Source organism: Geotrypetes seraphini, chromosome 1 (assembly GCF_902459505.1).
Source record: "Geotrypetes seraphini chromosome 1, aGeoSer1.1, whole genome shotgun sequence".
Classification (NCBI taxonomy): Eukaryota; Metazoa; Chordata; class Amphibia; order Gymnophiona; family Dermophiidae; genus Geotrypetes; species Geotrypetes seraphini.
Window position 1 is genome coordinate 35,772,195 of NC_047084.1, and position 22,046 is coordinate 35,794,240.

Here is a 22,046-nt window from a genome sequence, read left to right on the forward strand (position 1 = left end):
CACAAATAACTAAAACTATCAAATGCAAAACTATAAACAACCAAAATGGACCAGAGAAGGTATACTTGAAAGGGTGCATGTAAGAGTGCATAAAGGGGCATGCCCTTTGTTGAATGACTTTTAAAGCAAGGGTCCCCCCATTACCTCATCTGAAATGTTATTATTATAATTTTAAAGAGAGAGTTTTTGATTATTAAATAACATAGATTTGTGTGGGGGATATACATTTTTCACTAAATTGATAATTCCTCTCTTAAGGGGTAAATTGATAGAAAATGGAGTATAGAATTCAATATAAGTTGTTGTTGTTGTTGGTCTATTTGAGTATGTATCAATTGGCACCTAAATGTTTACAAGAATGTGTTTTACCTTATGTAGTTTCTCATGCATTGCGTTCAGCAGAGCAATCTGATCTGATTAGACCAACACGAAAAAAGCTGCATTTGGAAACAATAAGAATGAGGGTCTTCTCCCATGCGGGCCCCACTGAATGGAACAAACTTCTGGTCTATATTAAACAGCAGAAAGATGTGTAATTTTAAGAAATTGCTGAAACGCCATTTATTTTGTAAGATGAAATATGGTTAATGACATTTTTTTGTACTAGATGAATAATATATTTTAGATGTTTGTATATTTATTGTGTATGTAATCTTGGTAATCTGCCTTGTTAAAGACAGACTAGAAATAATAAACTATAAACTATGATATCACAAATGGGTGTAGGTCAGGTAAGTGTGGCGATGGGACCTCACTACCGAACACATAACCCCATGAATCCCTGTTAATGAATTCTTACTAAAATCTATGGAAGTGAGCAACTGGGAAACATATGCTGGAATTTAGAGCAATATAACTGAAATATACATAATTATGGGGGAAGGGGGGGAGCATGCACTAATTATCCCATTTACAATTTACTTCAAGGCACCAAGACTTGGGCCCTATTCTATTTTTTCACTTTTTTAATGCAAGCTTTGAGGCTTTATTCTTCTCATTAAAATGAGCACCACCAGGGCAGGATTAATTCATCGAGGGCCCCTAGGTACACAAGTACACTGGGCCCCCTGCCCCGCCCCACCATGCGCCCAGGCAGAAACAGGAAGCTGCTTCAGAGGGAAGCTTTGGGCAAGCAACACCGCTTGCACAATTATAGTTCCCGTTACCTTTCTTACCCGCGTTGCTTGCTTGTCTTACTTTCCGTCGATGTGGGGGGGGGGGCACACATTGCTGATTGGGGTGGGGCCTATGTTGCCGATCGATGCTGGAGGGGCCCATCGCCGTTTGGAATACACAATGTTGATGCACTCCTTCATCGGGCCCCCCTGACCATTTCGGGCCCTAGGCACGTGCCTACTTGGCCTATTGATTAATCCTGCCCTGAGCACCACAGATAAACGTTACAGGTTATCCAATTAGCACCAATATTCAGATTTTTAGTGCTGGTCAGTGCGCTGAATGCTCTGCGCTGCTCTGACACTCATAGGAACTCTATGGGCCTCTTTTACGAAGCCGCGTTATCTAGTGCAAAAATGTACAATTTGTGCAAAAAAGCATTTGGTGCAAGTAGTGCAGTAAAGTGACAAATATCACATTTGTTCAATGCCTCGCCCCCCGACCCGAGTTTCGTGTTCTTCTTCAGGAGGAGTCTGCTTAGGCGAACTAAACCGGAAACGGCACCGGAACAGGAACAGAAAAACTTCCAAGTAGAGAGTTGTGCGGGGACAGAAATCCCACCCGTCCCCACCCGTCCCCGCCAAAGTCCCACCCGTCCCCACCCGTCCCTATAAACTACAGAAATAGTTATTTCATTTAATTATGCTACTGAATTAAAGGCTCTGGTAGAAACCCATTTAAAAATAAGCAAAAAGACTTTATTAATTTGGAAATATTAATTGGGAAGAATACATACTTTGTAAACGGGTTTCTACCAGAGCCTCTAATGTTTATACATTTTTATCAACACAACTAATATACTACTTTATCCTTAAGCAAAAAAAAAAAAAAAGAATTTTTTCCTACCTTTATTGCTTGGTTTCTGCTTTCTTCATGTTCTCATTCAATTCCTTCCATCCACTGCCTCTCTTCTCTCTGTGTCTTCCATTTGCTCTGTTACTGTGCCTCTCCCTTTCTCCCCCCTCCCAAATTGGTCTGGAACCCATCTTTTTCCCTCCGCTCCCCCCATAGTCTGGCACCTCTGTCTTCTTCCCTGCCAGCGTCTTCTCCCCATTCCCTCTTCCCCATTTCCTGTCAGGCAGCATCCTTCTCCCCCCTCTGCCTTCCCCATGTCCTTTCAGCATCCTTCTCCCCCCTCTGCCTTCCCCATGTCCTTTCAGCGTTCTTTTCCACCTCTTTGTCTTCCCCAGTGCTTTCAGCGGCCTTCTCCCCCCTTAAGCGTCTTTTCTTCTCCACTCCACCTTTCCTCCCTCCCTGCCTCCACCTTTGTGGCGCTTTTGCACCCGACCGACAACAGAACAGGCCCGGTCGGACAAATCTCCCTGTCCTGTAGCCGCAAATCTAAATTACCTTCTTACAGCAACTGGAGTAGTGAAGCTGCTGTAAGAGGTAATTTAGATTCGCGGCTACAGGGCAGGGAGATTTGTCGGCCGGGCCTGTTGTAGGTCGATCGGGGGACCTGACCGGCTGTGCACATTCTCCGGGGCGGACCGCCCCCTCCCCCCTCTTTCGTACGCCATTTCCTTCTCCCTACCTGCCCTGCCGCACACAGCCGACCGGAAGTCTTCCTGATGTCAGCGCTGACGTCGGAGGAAGGGAGGGCTTTGCTTAAGCCCTCCCTCCGACATCAGCGCTGACATTGGGAAGATTTCCGTTCGGCTGTGTGCTGCGACAGGGCAGGTAAGGAGAAGGAGACTACCCTCGCGGCTCGAGTGCACTGCGATCCAACCCCGCAGGAACCCCGCGACCCTCGGAGGCGTCCCCACGGGATCCCCGGAACCCACGGGATCCCCGCGGGTCCCGCGGGATTCCCGTCATCCCCGTTCCCGTGCAGCTCTCTACTTCCAAGTCATAAACCCACCTTAGTCCCGCCCACACCATGCCTCTAACATGCCCTCTAGTGACTTAGACCAACTGCAGATAAAAAGCCTAGAAATCCATCTAGAAAATAGGTTTCAAAAATAGCAAATTGGAAGGGTTTGGTGAGAAAAATGTCTATCTGCTCCTTTATGCCACTTTTTGGCAATATTTCTTTTTATGAAAATGAGCCCCACTGTCTCTTTTTCATGCAGAAATGGAGCTTTTCTGAATATGTACAATAGCATGCAAGCTAACAAAATTTACATGTGTGCACATAAACATCCCTGGGAGTGCGGTTGGAGTAGAGTTGCAATGTACATGCAATAATGTATAAAGTACCTATGCACGTACATACTATACCACCCAATATTAAAGACAATTTAACCAGGTAGGATAAGGTATGGCATAGGTCAGGGGTACTCAGTATTGGGTTTTCAGGATTTCCGCAATGAATATGCATGAGATATATTTTCATACATTGGAGGCACAATATGCAAGTAGATCTATTTGGGAAAATCCAGAAAACCTGACTGGGTTGCAGTCCTTGAGGACTGACATCGAGCACCCCTTGGCTTGTAGCTGGGCTGAATGGACTAACGGAAGTAGGGGTAAGCTACAACGGGATTTTGGCTGGAGAATATCCTGAGTTGGTTTTTTGTTTTTTGAAATCTCATGCAAGTATGCAAAGTTAATTCTTGCATTTCAGTGTTAAAGAATGGTCCAAATCAATGTAATGACTCATTGTTGTGATCATTCACTCAGCTATGACACAGAAAAAGTTAATGACCATGTGTCTTGGGCTCAAAGTTGATGTAGGGTTTTTAAATAAAATTTTCATAGGAAATTCATTTAACAAATCAGAAACATCAAAAATTTCAGAGTTAGTGAGTAGGAATGTGTACATTTTCTTCTTTCAGCAACAGAAAATGTGGGGTGGCCATATTACTATGAAAACAGCCGCCACTTGAGCAGACTGCTAACATGGAAGATGAAGGGTGACATTTGCTATTTATGGAAGGAATGTTTACGCTTTCACTATTCTCTGACATACTTCCGGATATACCTAACTACTCTCGGCTTACTAATGTAATTGAAAGTATTTTCTGTAACATCGCTGCCTGTGACAGTCTCTTCCTATGTAAACAGCTCTAAACTGCTTATGGTATTACAGTATACAAAATAAAGTTATTATTATTATTATAAAGCAGGGGTGTCAAAGTCCCTCCTCGAGGGCCGCAATCCAGTCGGCTTTTCAGGATTTCCCCAATGAATATGCATGAGATCTAGTTGCATGCACTGCTTTCATTGTATGCTAATAGATCTCGTGCATATTCATGGGGGAAATCCTGAAAACCCGACTGGATTGCGGCCCTCGAGGAGGGACTTTGACACCCCTGTTATAAAGAATGTTTCCAGGAATTGATAACAATAGTTCTCAATTTTTCCAAATATCACTTGTTCCTAGGGGTTATTTCAATCTTGTAGCTGATAAGAGCAGGGACTGTCAACCCCCTTCCCCCTCCCCCAACTTGTGGAGTGTAAGGATAGAGAGAACATAATCTAATGCTGGGTAAACTGGGATTCTTAGACAGCGGACACTGCATTCCATAAGACTCTGATCTTACCTTTTAATCACACCCATACCTAATGTAACCATACGTCCCTTTTTCTTTTTTTTTTTTCTTAATCTTTATTGATTTTAAAACTAAAAACAGTACCAAACAAATAAAGAACAGTAGGTATTACATACAATGTACTATTATCTGTACAGGCAACTTATATATCATTCAAGATTTTCAAATATCGTATATTAAATAATAATACATTTTAACATAATATATGATTTAAATAATTCATAAAGTTACCTAAATGTCACCATCAGTATTTATTTATTTCCCTCCTTTCCCCCCTCCTCCCATGGATGTGTATAGGAAATGAATAAAATAAATATTATCATACCTCCATAAATTTAGTTAATGGGCTCCAAACTTTATTAAATACACCACTAAATCCCATCCCGTCCCCATGCACAGCTTCGGGACGCTGAAATGTCCCGTTTTCAGACACAGCGTCACGAAACTGTGCATGGGGACAACGGGATAGGGGATCACAGAGCCTACAATCTCTCTCAACTTAACTGCCCGCCGTTGCAACTGTCAGAAGGGAAGGACCAGGCACTGGCCCACAAGCCTTCTCACCGACATCAATTCTGACATCAGAGAGGAAGTTCCGGGCCAGCCAGGCAGCGATTGGCAAGCAATTGGCTGGCCTGGACCTTTTCTCCAAAGTCAGAATTGACGTTGGGGGAAGGTCTGTTGGCCGTCGCCTGGCCCTTCCTTTCTGGCAGTTGCAGCGGCAGTGAGTGGGAAGCAGAAACGGGCAGCAGGCAGCGGCAGTGGACTGGGGGGGGGGGGGGGTTGTAAGCAGAAGAAGGAGGTAGGCCAGGCTTTGGCACTGGAGTGAGGAAGGCAGACAGGCAGGCTGGCTTTGGTGCAGCAGGAAGGGAGGGAGGCAGGCAGACTGGCTGGCTTCAGGGGAGGGGGTGGGACAAAGGCTGGAAGGCAGTGAGGAAGACATAGGAAGGAAGGAGGGAGGAAGGAAAAAGAGAAAGAGGAAGAGAAGGGGGTTGTAAACAGAAGAAAGACTAGAGAGAGAAAGGCCTGAACCAAAGGGGAAAGACAGCAGGCAGATTCAGGACTATGGGAGGTGCAGGCAGAGGGGGAGAGACCCTGAGGAAGAACAGAGAGATGCAAGATCATAACAGAGAAGGTTAGAGAGAGGGAGACCTGGAACAAAGGTACAAAGGAGAACTGACACTGGATCTGAGGAGGGTAACAGAGGGAAAAGAGAGAGAGATCTGGACCCAAAGGGGATGGGGCTGGATTGTGAAAGAAATGTTGAATACGAAAGAAAGAAAGAGAAAGAAATATTGGATGCACAGTCAGAAGGAAGTGCAACCAGAGACTCATGAAATCACCAAACAACAAAGGTAGGAAAAATGATTTTATTTTCAATTTAGTGATCAAAATGTGTCAGTTTTGAGAATTTATATCTGCTGTCTAAATTTTGCACTATATTTTTCTATAGTTACTGAGGTGACATTGCATATTGTAAAGTCATCTGCCTTGACATCTTTGAAAAAACCCCAAATATAAATGATAACTAACATTTTCTCTGCGTACAGTGTGCTTTGTGGTTTTGTGTTTTTATTTTATGGTTACCATTATGAATTAAGATATTCTGTGTACATGAAAAATGTATGGAAGAAATTGGGGGCGGGACTAGGGCAGGATTGGGGCAGGGCTAGGCTGGGATTGGGGGTGAGGGTGGGCTAGGGCGGGATTGGGAGCGGGACTGAAAATTAATAGATGTCCTGTTTTGATGAAAAAAAATAAATGGTCTCGTTACCCATACCCAAAGTCACTCTAGGACAGATTACATATTGTACCTAAGTATGGCCAACATTGAGGTAGCTACTATTTCAGACCAGTCCAGTGCAAGTCAGGTTGGAATGGGGAGATAGAGCTAATCTAGCATTCAGCTGGAAGATAAATTCAAATAATTCCTGGGTACGAGATGGAAAGAGCACTTAAAGATGAATCAGAGAGAAGGCGCCTTTCACTTTGCTGTGGGAAATGGGGAAAGCAGTGATGAGCATTTGAGTATATGGGATTTGGATTTACTGTATATACTGCCTTTTTTTTTAGTTTTACAACCACATTCAAAATGGTTTACATGTGGGTACTTCAAGCATTTTCCCTGTCTGTTCCAGAGGGCTCACAATCTGTCTAATGTACCTGGAGCAGTGGAGGAGTAAGTGAGCAGTGTGGGTTTGAACCCACCTCTTCAAGGTGCTGAGGCTGTAGCTTTAACCACTGTACCACACTCTTCCCTCCAAATGGTATGGGGACCAATTTGTCCCCTTAGGATCTCAATATCCCCAGTGTGAGGGTCATCTTTAATGGACTCTCTACCCCACTTAAACTGCTTGCTCCAAAATTTTACTTTTTAGGATGATGGGGCAGGCTCACCATAATCTGCAGTCATGCATTCATGGTACTCCTTTGACTTTTCCCCTTCGTTTGTGAGAAATTTTATCACTGAATGGTTCCAAATCTAGCAGTTTCTTATTTGATTCACATGAGGACTCTCCTGACATCCTGTCTTTTGGAATGTTAGGCTCGCACTGAGTCACAACTGTGCATGAGACATGTCACAACATGCACAGACTTGTTTCAACATGCTTGCTACTTTCTTTCATACTCATGTAGATAAATTGTTGAACACCCCTCATATGTGTACATTATTTTCCTGGAGTTATTTTCAAAGCAAAACTATGCACATAGTTTGCTTTGAAACTTTAGCAGCGTCTACAAAGTGAAAGAATACATTTCTAACATTATCCCCGAAAGGGATTTTTAAAAAAAATTAATTTAGCCAATACTTTACGTTCAACAAAGGCAAGCCAAATGCTGTGAAAGCACAGGATGTGGTCTCTACCTAAAATTAGAATTCTGTGTTAAAAGCTCTTTTGCAATACGCAAATAGAGATATTGACTGATCCTGTACTATCAAAACTTTCTGATCTTTTCAGAGAATTACACTTAGTTTGTACTGATGTCACAAGCTGGCTGATTATAAAGATATAAAAGATAGAGCTTGGACACTGCCTCTGTTTTACTGTCAGGTGACCTTGCTGGTGCTTCCTGATAAATAGCAGGACCGTTACAGGAGATGAGGTCCCCCATGCTAGTGTTCAAGCTGGGTTCTTGAAACAGAAGTAGAAACTAGAACCGAACTTAGAATCCAAAGCAAAAGCTGGACCTGAAACCTGAGGCCAGAGCCTGAACCGAGAACTGAAAGTTGTCACAGTAGGAGAGAGTTCACTAAAGCAGAAAACTTCGATAAGCTTCTGGCTTCTGTGAACAACTCCTGGGGGTGCCGTCCTCCTCTCCAAACCTCCCCCCCCCACTCCTTCCCTGCTCCACTACCGTGCACGCGCGCACCTTCCCTTCCCTCATTCCTCTTTAACATTCACTGCGCAAGCAGCAATCCCAACCAGCTGCTCACGTCAACATCAACTTCCTCTGACATCACTTCCTGGACCCCTGCCTAGGAAGTGATGTCAGAGGAAGAGACAATAGCACGAGCAGCAGGTTGAGGTTGCTGCTCGCACTGCCAACGTTAAAGAGGTATGGGGGAAGGGTAGGGGCGCGTGTGCATGCACGAGCAGCAGTAAGGGGAGGGAGGAGCGGATGGGGTGGGGCAGAGAAGAGGGCAGGGAGGGCGCCACTGCCCCGGGTGCCTCGCACCCTTGCTACGCCACTGATTCCTGACAATCTATTTTAACTTGACTGTGGTAAATTTAGAAAAATATAGAACAATGAAGGCAGATAAAGACCATATGGTCTATCTAGTCGGCCTAACCATGCCATCTTCTCCCTTAGAGATCCAACGTACTTGTCCCAAGCCTTCTTGAATTCAGATACACTATTTGTCTCCACCAGGAGGCCATTCCAAGTATTCACTACCCTTTCTGTGAAAAAGTATTTTCTGAGGTTAAATCTGAATCTAACCCCTTTCACCGTCATCCTATGCCCTCTCATTCCAGAGTTTCCTTTCAATTGAAAGAGACTCACTTCCTGCGCACTTATGTCATGTAGTTATTTAAATGTCTATCATAGCTCCTCTCTCCTGCCTTTCATCTACAGTATATCTATTGAGTAATTCACAATGTGGTCATCTTCCTTTTTGGTTTCTTGTGTCTCACTAAGACTAAGTCTCTAATATTAAGGCTCTGGCTGTTCTTCTTCCATCTGCTGCCTGTGCTTTTCCCTAACATATATTTAAACCCCATTTTCCATGTCACGATCTGAAAACAAGTAAGAGATCACCTCTGAGTACGGTTGAACAGTAATCATTTTCTTCCCGACCCAGATTCAGGGTTCTTCAATAGGGTAGTGACATATTGAGGGAGGTAAGGATGGTCACATCTCCTAGGGGCTGATATGAAAGGAGCATCTGAGGAATACTTAGCATATGTCCTTAACTGCAGGGGTGACTTTTTCAGGCACCAGTGCTATTTTGTGGTGAGAGGAAGCAGCAGTGTCCCTCCCCTTCAGAAAAGGAATTCTGCATCAGAAAGGACAGGCCATGGGAGCCCTTAAGCATGTACAGGGGCTCAAAGGTCCTGTGTTGGCTTTTGCTTTTGTACTGCCACAGTGGTGGGAAGGAAAGCAATGATACATACTGGACCAGGGGAGGGGAAAGCAAAGGAAAGATGCTCATTCAGAGTGGAAAGGGAACTGAGGGAGAGATGCTCAACCAACATAGTGCCAAGGCAGTCAGAGGGAATATTCAGTGACACTATCCATATTTGGTTACCTTATCTTCAAAAACAGTGCAGTCACCTAATATTGACTATATCCATAACTCTTGGGAGCCTATTATCTGGTCCGATCATTTTAGATGCAATTTTCATTTAAATTGGTTACAGTCACAACATTTAACTAAAACATAAATCTAATGATAAAAGACTATGCTTAGAGGTCCAGTTAATCCAATTGACTTTTGGACACAATATAAATCATATACTGTAATAGTTCAATGTCTTTAACATCTTTTTATTCTTACTGGGATAATCTAAGAAATGCGATCTTAGATAACATTGCCCCCCCATAATTACGAATCAAAAAAACTAGAAATTCTCATAATTGGTATGATAACAAATGATAAGAAATCGAACGACTGGTTAGAAAATTAGAGAATTTGGCATAAGACCAATCACGTAAAAGACCATGATCAATGGAGACAGGAAGTTCACAATTATAAAAGGAAGATTAAGGAAAAGTGTAGACTCTTTTACTCTGCTAAAGTAAGGCATTATACTGTTAATCAGAATTATTTAAGTTCAATCTTTGATACTTCTTCCTTTCAACGAACAAGTCAATATACTCCTCCAACAGCCAATGAATTAGCTTTTTACTTTAATTCTAAAATAATTAAATTCCATTGGTCTTGTAAAACAACATCAAATTTTCAGACTTTACCAATATTACTACCACTACTACTTATCACTTATATAGCACTGAAAGGCGTACACAGCGCTGTACATTTTGAAATTTACAGATGGTCCCTGCTCAGAAGAGCTTACAAGCTAACTTGGATAGATAAGATATGACATAGAGGGTAGGGGATGCAGATCCCAAAGTGAGAGGAGTTAGGAGTCAAAAGCACTCTCAAAGAGGTGGGCTTTTAAACAGGCCTTGAACACTGCCAGAGACGGAGCCCACCGTAGGGATTCGGGCAGCTTGTTCCAAACATATGGTGCAGCAAGGCAGAAGGGATGGAGTCTGGAGTATCAATATCTGAATCCAATGAAAATTGTTTAGTAGATTTAAGTTGGAGCTCTTTCAAAACCCCGGAATGGACTGACTTCATGAAACTATATTAAAAAAAATATGTTGATTCTTACTGTTCCTTAGAAATGTGTCTCCCACATGTTCTAGAAACATCACCATTATCTTTTCAAAAACAATTGTTAAAATGGATGAGTCACATGCTTTATAATGGAGAATTTTCTACAGATAAAGGGCATATAATAATCACTCCAATAATTAAAAATAGGAAAGAATCTGTCACCCTGACATCAAATTATAGATCTGTTACTTCAATTCCATTCTATCACTGGAAGGTCTGGTACATTTGCAGCTAATGGATTACTTGGATGTTGGACCTTTTCTCTCTTTTACATGTTTCTCAATCAGGTTTTACCCAGTTGCCCATTCTTACAGTTGCTAATCCAGGTCACTAGTATCTGGCCAAAACCCAAAGAGTAGCAACATTTCATACTACCGATCCAGGGAAAGCAGTGGCTTCCCCCATGTCTTTCTCAATAACAGACTATGGACTTTTCCTCCATGAAATTTCCAAACCCTTCTTAAAAACAGCTATGCTATCCGCTCTTACCACAACCTCTGACAATATATTCCCCAGAGCTTAACTATTCTCTGAGTGAAAAAATATTTCCTCCTATTGGCTTTAAAAGTATTTCCCTGTAACTTTATCAAGTGTCCCCTAGTCTTTGTAATTTTTGACAGCGTGAAAAATTGATCCACTTGTACCCATTCTACTCCACTCAGGATTTTCTAGACTTCAATCATATCTCCCTTTAGCCGTCTCTTTTCCAAGCTGAAGATCCCTAACTTTTTTAGTCTTTCCTCATATGAGAGGAGTTCCATCCCCTTTATCATCTTGGTCGCTCTTCTTTGAACCTTTTCTAGTGCCGCTATATCTTTCTTGAGATAGAGATCAGAATTGAACACAATACATAAGAACATAAGAATTGCTGCTGCTGTGTCAGACCAGTGGTCCATCGTGCCCAGCAGTCCACTCATGCGGTGGCCCTCTGGTCAAAGACCAGCGCCCTAACTGAGACTAGCCCTACCTGCGCACATTCTGGTTCAGCAGGAACTTGTCTAACTTTGTCTTGAATTCCTGGAGGGTGTTTTCCCCTATGACAGAATCTGGAAGAGTGTTCCAGTTTTCTACCACTCTCTGGGTGAAGAAGAACTTCCTTATGTTTATACGGAATCTATCCCCTTTCAGTTTTAGAGAGTGCCCTCTCGTTCTCCCTATCTTGGAGAGGGTGATCAACTTGTCCTTATCTACTAAGTCTATTCACTTCAGTACCTTGAATGTTTCGATCATGTTCCTTCTCAATCTACTCTGTTTGAGGGAGAAGAGGCCCAGTTTCTCTAATCTTTCGCTGTACGGCAACTCCTCCAGCCCCTTAACCATCTTAGTTGCTCTTCTCTGGACCCTTTCGAGTAGTACCGTGTCCTTCTTTATGTACGGCGGCCAGTGCTGGACGCAGTACTCTAGGTGAGGGTGCACCATGGCCCGGTACAATACAGCAATACAGAGGCATTATATAACATTCTTAGTCTTGTTATCCATCCCTTTTTTAAAATAATTCCTAGCATCATTTGCTTTTTGGCTGCCACTGCACATTGGATAGAAGGTTTCTTTGTATTGTCTACAATGATACCCAGATCTTTTTCTTGGGCGCTAACCCCCAAGGTGGACCCTAGCATTCGGTAACTATAATTTAGATTATTCTTCCCAATGTGCAGCACTTTGCATTTGTCCACATTAAATGTCATCTGCCACTTGGATGCCCAGTCTTCCAATTTCCTAAGATCTGCTTGCAATTTTTCACAATCCGCATGCATTTTAACAACTTTGAAAAGTGTATTGTCATCTGCAAATTTAATCCCACAACTGAACTATCCCATGACTCTCTAATTCTCTTAGGAGCCTCTCATAAGGAACTTTGTCAAAAGTTTTTTTATGCTTTGGAAACTTAGACTGATTAGATCATATTTTGATAACAAATCGTTTAGACTATTGGTCTTTTGTCTTGAGTACTCTGGACTATTGCAATATAGTGCATTTGGCAGTCAACCCCAAAAAACCTAGCTCATCTTCAATTAATATAGAATACAGCAATTCGACTGATTTTTAAATTTAAGAAATTGGATCACATAACACCTGGGTCTATTGGGCATATAACATGGTGGCCAAGCATTAACCCTCTACAGGACAGCTTGCTGTAGTGGTGCTACAGTTTCCCAGACACCCAACATATCTCCCATCAATACAAGAACCCAAACATCACACCAAATACACCACATGAAAACTTGACCTCCTCAACACCAAACCTTGACACCCTCCACCCAGAAACTCAATCCTCAACTCAATTTTAACCCTAACCCCACCCCATAAATGCTCTCCTATCACATAAGCTCCACCAGCCCCAGGGCCGGATTAATCAATAGGCCCAGTAGGCACGTGCCTAGGGCCCGAAACTGTGAGGGGGGCCCGATGAAGGAGGACAACTCACCTTGCCATCAACGGCAATGGGCCCTCCTCCCGGCATGAATGGCAACGGGCTCCCCCTCCAGGCATCAACCCCAATGCAGCCAGATCTGTTACTGGAAGGTCCCACGATGACTGCTTCTGCCGGTCCATCCCCCTCCGACGTCACTTTTTCCGGAGCAAGTTAATGACGTCGGAGGGGGATGGACCGTTAGAAGCAGTCATCGCGGGACCTTCCAGTAACAGATCCTTCTGCATTGCGTTTGATGCTGGGAGGGGGCCCGTTGCCGTTGCTGCAGGGGGGGGAAGGCATTGCTGTTGCTGCAGGGGGGGGGGCATTGCCGTTGCTGCGGGGGGGGGGGGAGGGGCGTTGCCGTTGCTGTGGGGGGGTGTTGCCCTCAGCTGTTATAATGCTGCTTTCGGGCAAAGGAGCTCAGAGGGCAGAGCCGGCAGCAATGTTTGGAGGGGGAGAAAGGAGCATGGAAGGGTGGTGGAGGAAGAGAAAAGGGGCAAGGTGGTATGGAAGGGGTGTGAGAAGGATGGTATGGAAGGGTGGTGGAGGAAGAGAAAGGGGGTGTCGTGGTATGGAAGGGTGGTGGGAAGGATGGTGGGACAGTGTGGTATGGAAGGGTGATGGAGGGAGAGAAAGGGGGCAGATGCTGATGGAATTGTGTGCAGGGAAAGGGAAGGATACTGGATGGAATTGGGTTGGAAGGAAAGAAAGGGGTCTGATGCTGATGGAAGTTGGGGTAAGGGAGAAGAGAGAGTGAAATGCCAGACCATGGGAGTGTGGGAGAGGAAAGGGAAGAAGAGGAGAGAGATGCCAGGGGCAGGGCAGGGCCAGGGGAGCCCAGTGTACTTGTGTGCCTAGGGGCCCTCGAAGAATTAATCCTGCCCTGACCAGCCCTAGCCCTATCTCTCTACACCCCCGCCCCCAAGACTTACCTGCATTAGTGGTATAGTGGGTCCTGAGGTGTCTGTTCTCACCTGTATTGGCACCAAAATTCAAAATGGTACATTACTATCACTATCATTACTATCATTCTTCCATAATAGTGTGTGCGCAGTGGTTAAAGCTACAGCCTCAGCACCCTGAGGTTGTGGGTTCAAACCCACGCTGCTCCTTGTGACCCTGGGCAAGTCACCTAATCCCCAGGTACATTAGATAGATTGTGAGCCCACCGGGACAGACAGGGAAAAATGCTTGAGTACCTGAATAAATTCAAGTAAACTATTCTGGGCTTCCCTGGGAGAATGATATAGAAAAATGAACAAATATATGGAATAAATCTACTGTCTCTGTGTTATTGTTGCAGCTGGTCATTCCCCCACTCACCCATGTCCTGTGTTAGGCAGCTGATGCAGTTTTTATACCTCATTGCAAGAAAGAGCACAGGCCCACACTATTGTCTATCATGCAATAAAACCTGCAATAGCTGCGTAACACATCTTAGTAAAAGGGCCTCTGTGTGAAGGCCATGTAGGTGCCTATTTCCAGATTATTATATAAAGATCTATCAGCATAGGGCTACCATATGTCCAAATTTATCTGGATATGTCCTCTTTTTGGAGGACTGTCTGGGTGTCTGGGCAGTTTTTCCAAAAAGCCAGCAATTTGTCTAGGTTTAAGAGCTCGGGGCCACATCTGGAGGGCATCCATGTATATGTGAAACGTCATCATTTTACGGTTGTGTTTGCTCGGAGACCCTCAAGACAAAGCCCTGTGCTCAGAGGAGAAGAGGTTCATGTGGGGGGCAGGGAGGGGCAGAAGAGAGCATGGCTGGGGGGTGGGGTCACATGTCCTCTTTTTTGCAGGAAGAAATATAGTAACCCTAAATCAGCATATATGTGTCTATAAAATATTAGCTGCAAAGCAACAGAAATCATGCCTAGATGGAAGTTGCAACAGACTTTTATGCCTGTTTGGGAGTAGTTGTAACTATGCACATAAAGTGCACATATATGTAATTTTTATAAAAATATGTGTACATTGTAATTCCGCCTATTCTCTAGCCAAACTCTGTTCCTGAACATGCTTACCCCTCAGTCACATAAAAGTATATGCCTTTTTGTTAATATGTATTTTTTTTTTATAAAATTACCCCTCTGGGGTAATTTTATAAAAAACCTTTTTATGCACATGAGAGGTCTTCATATGTGAAAAATCCTGTATAAAATTGCCCCCTAGATGCTGCAGGAAGTAGTTGAAATGCAAAGTTATTAGAGTTACACAGGGAGCCCGGAAATTTAGAGGCTTCCTAACATTTCTGTATTCTGTTAACCAACAGAGTTCCAGGAGCTGCGATGCTAATAGAGCAAAGGATGTTGACACAGAATAGGGAGCCAACTAATTAGGCAAGTATAGTATTTCAGAGTTTTAAGGGGAAGGGCAGAGGCATACTGGGGGGGTGGGGGGAGCAGAAGGGTAGAGACCACTCCTCCAAATAGATGTTAAACTAAAACAGTGCCTATGTGCCAGTGTTCCATGATCTTCTTCTCCCTCCTGCCTCTTTCCTGGCTGCTAGGCCACTGCCTTCCCAAATCTGTGGCGGCACCAATTAGAACCATCAACCTTTCCTTCCCTGTTGTACCTCTGAATCAAAGGCTGCAAACAAATAGAAACCCTAGATGGGGTCAGATCCCCTGCATATACTGCTGCCACTGGCTGCCCCTGTCCCTCTACACAAGAAGTTATATCATAGGGGTGAGACCACCAGAGCTAGCAACGGTGCATATGGTAATATGGACCCTTGTAGGGTTTCTATTTGCAGCTTGGATTCAGGGATGCAGTTATCCACGCGTTATACATCAAAGGGAAGCCTTACGGGCCAGCTACCATCAGCGTGTAAGAGGAACCGCTGTCGATAGCAGAGAGGCTGCACGGGCTGGGGTTAGAGCTGGGGCAGGGAAACAGATACTGCAAGAGCTGGGAGGGAGAAAAATGAATGCTGCTTGGACTGGGGCTAGGGCTAGCAGGGAGGAACAGATGCTGCAGGGGCTGGAAAGATAGGAAAGGAGGGAAACAGATTCTGTACATGCTGGGGGTGGGAGATGGGAGGGAAGCAGGTGCTGGAAAGGTGGGAAGGGAGGGAAACAGAGATGCTACTTGGGCTGGGGCTGAGGAAACAGATTGCTGTAGGAGCGAGAACAGTAGTAAGGAGAATGCAGTCTTGCAGTGGAATAAATAGGCCACAACATACAACAGGAGAGGAAGGGAGAGATGTAACAAAGAGGTAGGGGTGAAAGGAAGAGAGACATGCAGGGAGAAGAGAGAGGGAGAAATGTTGGACTAGGGTGGAGGGCAGGGAGAGATGGTGCATGGGGAGAGAGAAAGAAATGCTACACATGATAATGGAGGGGAGGAAGGGAGAGAAGCTGCATGAGGGGAATAGAGGAGGTTTGACCAGGCAGAGAGAGAGAGAGAGAGATGGTAGATAGTGGGAAGGAAACAGAAATATTGGATATGGCAGTGGAAGGGAAGATACAGAGATGGAAGATGGATGGTGAGCACAAAGAAGAAAATGTCAAATAGGCAGGAGACCCTGGCAAGTGAGTTTACAGAAGACAAACAAAAACTAGAGCCTGGGACCACCATGATTTAAATAATAAAATGACCAGACAGCAAAAAGTAGAAAAAATAATTTAAAATTTTTTTTTGTGATTACAATATGCCAGATTTGAAATGTGTATCCTGCTGATCTGGTATTAGGCAGCGAGTGTGAGGTAGGACCTAACAGAGAAGAAAAGTCTTTTTGTTTTGTTTACTTTACACCACAGTGCCAGCATGGGATTGGAGAGGGCAAAGGGGGGGGGCAGGGCTGGCTGTGTGAAAAGGCTACAAAATAAACTTGCTAGGATGTTTGAAAAATACACCTGATTGGGTGGGAAAAGCAAATTGAAAATTCGATTCAATAGGACAAATCAAAAATTTTTTCTTTGAATCAGTTAGGTCTACTGGGATGTAGGGGGTCTCACCAGGAGGAGGGGCCAAGAATGCCTTGAGGAGGAGGGGAGGCAGAAGGGGGCTTGGATTGCAGGGAGGGGGCCATGGGAAGAAGTAAGAAAATGTTCATTTTGTCTCATCTCCTGTGATAAAGAGGGGACCCCAGAACAAAATGGACATTCCCCTAAACATGGGGAACACCATAAAAAGAAATTTCTCTGTTGCCCACCCCTATACAATACCAAACAAAATAATTAAGCTCCTTACCTCCCCATACCTCACCAGCTGCTAGGGTCACATCAATATAGCAAATCACACTGAAGACTTATCCTTCAGTGCAATAGCCCATAATGTAAATGTACGCTCTGATCAATTCTTCACATTTCCACTCCTCACTCCCTTTGAGAATGACTTGAAAATCCAATAATCTTAGATGAGATAAATGTGTCAGTTAATAACTTAAATGCAAATAGTTCACCAGGATCAGACAGGCTCTGTGCAGAATTTTACAAAGAATTCATATATATACACTGCAAGACATGGCTTATTGCCAGATACATTACAGAAGTCACCATAATACTGATTCATGAAAAGGGGAAAGGACCAAATAAAATTTGCTTCTTATATGCTTCAAGTACCACTTAATATAGATTATATAAAAACCTAGCCAAAATGTTAGCTAGTAGATTGGGAAAATATGATTCTTTCACAATGAGTTCACTAAAAGATATTACACTTCCCCCTCCCCATTCGCGGTTCCTGCACTCGTGGTTTCATATAATCGTGATTTTTTTCTGGGGAGGAGGAAAATGTAAAAAAGTCTTAATGTAAATAAAAATCCATCATTTTTTCCTCCCTGCCGCCTTCCCGGCCTTATCTGGTGGTCTAGAGGGTTTTCGGGGCAGAAGCGATCTTCCTACGCTCCTGCCCCGTGCAGATCGCCATGAGGAAATGGCTGCTGGGAGTTCCCGTAGTCTCTCGAGACTACGTCGGGAACTCCCTACAGCCATTTCCTCATGGCGATCTGCACAGGGCAGGAGCGTAGGAAGATCGCTCCTGTCCCGAAAACCCTCTAGACCACGAGGTAAGGCCGGGAAGGCGGCAGGGAGGTGGGGGTGGGTCAGAGCCGGATAATCACGAATTTTCAGCATTCGTGGTCTGGCTCTGCCTGTATCCCCCGCAAATGATGAAGGAGAAGTGTATTTATTGCTTTTAGGGCCCAAATATTTGGAGGTTCCCATATATGCAACTTTAGCAGTTTCCAACTAGTACAGGCGGTCCCCGAGTTACAAACGCCCAACTTAAGTACGACTCATACTTAAGAATGTGGTTGAGGCTTCATTTGATTTCACTGAGCAATATTTCCAGTGGCATTCTGTAGACTCCTACACTTCTCCTGCAGCAAATTCAGGACTGATGTAGGGGAACATTAAGAACAGTGTGTGGTTGTGCATGCTGTACCTTAGAGCAGTGGCTTACCTAGTATATGCGACACCCGGGGCCCATAATTTTTTGACAACCCCCCCATCTCTACGAAAAACATGATTTTTAGTAACAAGCCACATGTCACACATGAGTACCTAGGAAAAGGCAGCATCTTATATAATGCAGTGAGCAGTACAACATCAATACACCCATTGTAAAACTAAACAAGCCAGATTAGTACAGATCAATCCTGCAGTCAAGCCTAACAAAAAACCATGTCTTTCAAACACAAACAGAAAACACCTTTGCCTAGTAATCACAAACTAACCCCTCCCTCTTTTACAAAACTGTAGTATAGATTTTAGCCACAGTGGTAACAACTCTGACGCTCATAGAATTCTGAGTATCAGAGCTGCTACCACCATGGCTGGCGCTAAAAAACGCTCCACAGTTTTGTAAAAGGGGGGGGGGGGGGGATAAAATAGAAGTACATTGACAAAGGTTAAATTGAACCAGTAAGAAGCTGGACTCTGCATACAGTGCACCACAGAACAGTGACACATGTCTCCTAAAGCAATAAAAAAATAGAAATTTTTTTTTCTACCTTTGTCTTCTGTAGTTTCTGCTTTCCTCATCTTCTTGTAATTCTCTTCCTTCCATCCACTGTCTGCCGTCTCTCTTCCCCTATATGACATCTTCTCTCCTTCTATGCCCCTTCCAGAAATTGTATCCCTCCCCCTTCCATCTCTTCTTTCACCCCCATTGGTCTGGCATCTCTCTCCTCTCCTTCCCTCTGCAATCCCTTTCCCTTTTTTCCCTCATTTTCCTTTTCAATTTATTTTCTGCATCTGTCTAGATTATGTTCTTACTACCCTCTCATCAATGTCCTTTTTTACTGTCTACCTATAGCTTGCCACCTCTTTCCCTCACCCCTCCAGTGTTTCCCTAACTCAATCCTTTTCTCCCCATCATGTGCCCTCCTTTTATTTATCTCCTCCTTCCATCATTTACCCTCTTTCTCCAACCCTTCCATCTAATACCTTCTCCTCTCTCTGTCCACTTCCATCCAGCGTCTGCTCCCCTCTTTCTCTCCTCCCATTTCCTTCCTGCATTTGCTCCCTTATCTCTCCCATCTGCACTTCCATCCAGCATAGACTCCCCACTACCATCCAATGTCTGCCCTTTCTCTCGCCATCCACCCCTCTTCAATCAGCATCTGCCCCCTTTCTTTCCCTCCAATATCCTTCCCCCTTATGTCTCTCCCCTTTCTCTGTACATCAATTCTATCAGCACCACCCTTCCTTACCACCCTGCCCCTTTTCTTTCCCTCCACCACTCTTCCATTCCAGCAATCCTGCTTCTTTCTCTCCCTTCAAGCAGCAAGGTCCCACGATGACTGTAGCTGCCGGCTGCCAGTCCACCCCACTCCGACGTACTTGCTCTGGAGCGGACTCAGCAGTTGCATGCTGGAAGGTCTCGCGATGACTCCTCTGCTGGCTCTGCTCTGGCAGATGCAGAGAGTTGTGGCAAGTCCCGTAATGACTGCGTCTGCCGGGTCCACCCCCTCCGACGTAACTTACTTCTTACGGAACAGAGCTGGCAGACAAGTCATCGTGCGACCTTCCTGCACCTCAGCGCGGCTGCTGACTCTGCTGCAGAGAACGTAAGTCAGAGGTAACGTGACCATTTATTTTTTTCATCAAAAGGAGACATCTATTAATTGACTGTGTATCCTTTCTTTCATTTCTTTCTTCCTGCACTCAGGTCCATCAATTGTCCCTTTCTATTCCCTCCCTCCTTCCTTCCCCTGTCTTTAGTGCCCCCAGTGCCTCCTTCCTGTGTCCTTGGTGCCCCAAGTGCCTCCTTCCCGTGTCCATGGTGCCCCCAGTGCCTCCTTCCAATGTCCTTAGTGTCCCCAGTGTCTCCTTATGTCCCCCCCACTACCTTCCAGATTTTGTCCACCCCCAAAGCAAGCCAGCCTGCCTGTCTGCCTACCTATCTCCCTCCCTCCCTGCTGTGCTAAAGCCAGCAAGCTTGCCTGCCTACATCCTGCCCTCCCTGCCGCGGAAAAAAGAAAAAAAAAGCGCCTCTCCCCTTCCTTTCCCCTGGTCCGCGCCTGCGCTAACTGCATCTCACATTATTGGTTGTACAGCTAACTTGTGGTTGCAATTTTATTTCTGCGAACTATGCTGCTGCCTTCCCCAAAGTACTTCGAATTCCCCTTCCCTCTAAAAAGGTTGTGGGGTTTTTTCAATGGCTATGACTGAATGTTGGCTGCTGCCCTGTATTAATGCAGGTTATTAAACAGGGGCCTCAGTATAGAAATTCTCCAATATAACCCACCATAAATATTGCTATGAATTTGCAACACAATCACAAAGAAAATGCGCAGAAATATTCCCCAAATAAAATGTCTATATTCCACTCATGCTTCCTTAATAGTAATGAATGAGCCACTTATAAGCGTGCCCGATTTGACAAGTCAGGTCTTGATACAGGAGAATTAGATCTGGCTCGAACTTTTGCTGGGTCAAGGCATGGACCAGCTTACCAAACAAATCTTCAGCAACTGAAACAGCGCCAGGATTCACGGACATCTGGATCCAATTCAGAAAGTTGGAGGACCTCAGTGTTTAAATGAAGCTGCCATCAGACTTTATGTTTCTGGTCATGGGAGCCAGCTCTGTAGGTCCCAGTGGGTGCTTGAGCAGCCTTAATTGAGCAAGCTCCTTTACCGTGTCCTGGGAGGGGTCATTTGCATTGTGTTTGGCAACCCTCCCTCCCTTTCCAATCACCTTGAAATGTTTTTGTTACTGGGAAGGACATGAGAAGGAAATGATTGGATATTGAGTAGACTCTGTGGTAACACAGTGGACAGAGGGCAAATGGGTAAACTGGGTGGCTGATTCAATCTTACCTCCCCCCGCCAACAAGAAGTCTTTCCGATGTCAATTCTGATGTCGGAGAGACGTTCCTGGCCAGCCAATCACTGCCTGGCTGGCCCGGAATGTCGTCTCTGACGTCAGAATTGACGTCGGAAAGACTTCTTGTTGGCGGGGGGAGGTAAGATTGCAGCGGCGCGGGCCGGGGGATAGGAAGGGCAGGAGGACCCGGACCTGGATGGCTGTGCACCCCCCCAAGCTGTGCACCCGGGGTGGACCTCCCCCACCTCCCCCCACTTGGTACACCACTGCCTTGGAGGGAACACTGGAGGGGCAGTTGGCCCCTTTTGTCAACTGGGAGCAGAGGTAAACAGCAAGAATCTTAAAATCTACAAGTTCTGAGTTACATACAAATCCGACTTAAGAACAGCTTTAAAAATGTAACTCATTCTTAACCTGGGAACTGCCTTTATGCTCAGATCAGCTGCCTCCCAGAGATAGTGTTATGCTAGTTACTCTTCAAAAGTACAGTACATTTGCTAGTTGCATTTCAGCCTACAGTAAATAGTTACAGTAACTAAATTACTTATTTAGGATAGTAATTGATTACTAATTATAGATAGAAACATGATGACTCATAAAAGCCGAATGGTCCATCCAATCTGCCCATCAACAGCATCCACTATTTCCGCCTCCTCCCTTGCTAAAAGTAACGAATTGTGTTTCCTTTACCAATACCACTCCAAGGATACTTATGGTAAAAGCCTTATACAGTAGTATGTGAAGAGGTAAAATATTCAACTCCAATGTGAATACAGTACTTCCCCAAAATTCACAGGGGTTCCGTTCCAGGAGCACCTGTGAATTTCAAAAAAACCGCA